Below are 327 nucleotides of genomic sequence, written 5' to 3'. Positions count from 1 at the left end.
CCGCCTCACCTTTTACAACCCCATCACCCTCCTTCATCTATCCTCCTCCACCCATCATCCTTACACAACCCCAACCCCGTGCACTGTGCGTATCGTAAAGAGAAAGAGCAAAGCCTAGCTGTACAGAGAGACAAGGTCGGACTCCAGAGCTAATAGAGGGCATGCATGCAATTCGAAAGACTACAAACAAACACACGTTGTGAGGAGGTGGATAAAATCTGGAGTAACTATTTTTGGGAAGATTTACAAGCATTAGAATATCACAAAATGGAGGTCGTAAAACCTTATAAAATAAAAAAATCTAGGAAAGTAATTAATTAATAGCCT

Source organism: Cibotium barometz, chromosome 7, assembly GCF_041138505.1.
Source record: "Cibotium barometz isolate CiBa-2024 chromosome 7, ASM4113850v1, whole genome shotgun sequence".
In the NCBI taxonomy this organism is placed as follows: domain Eukaryota; kingdom Viridiplantae; phylum Streptophyta; class Polypodiopsida; order Cyatheales; family Cibotiaceae; genus Cibotium; species Cibotium barometz.
The sequence above is the reverse complement of the archived record's forward strand: the minus strand, read 5'-3'. Positions refer to the sequence as shown.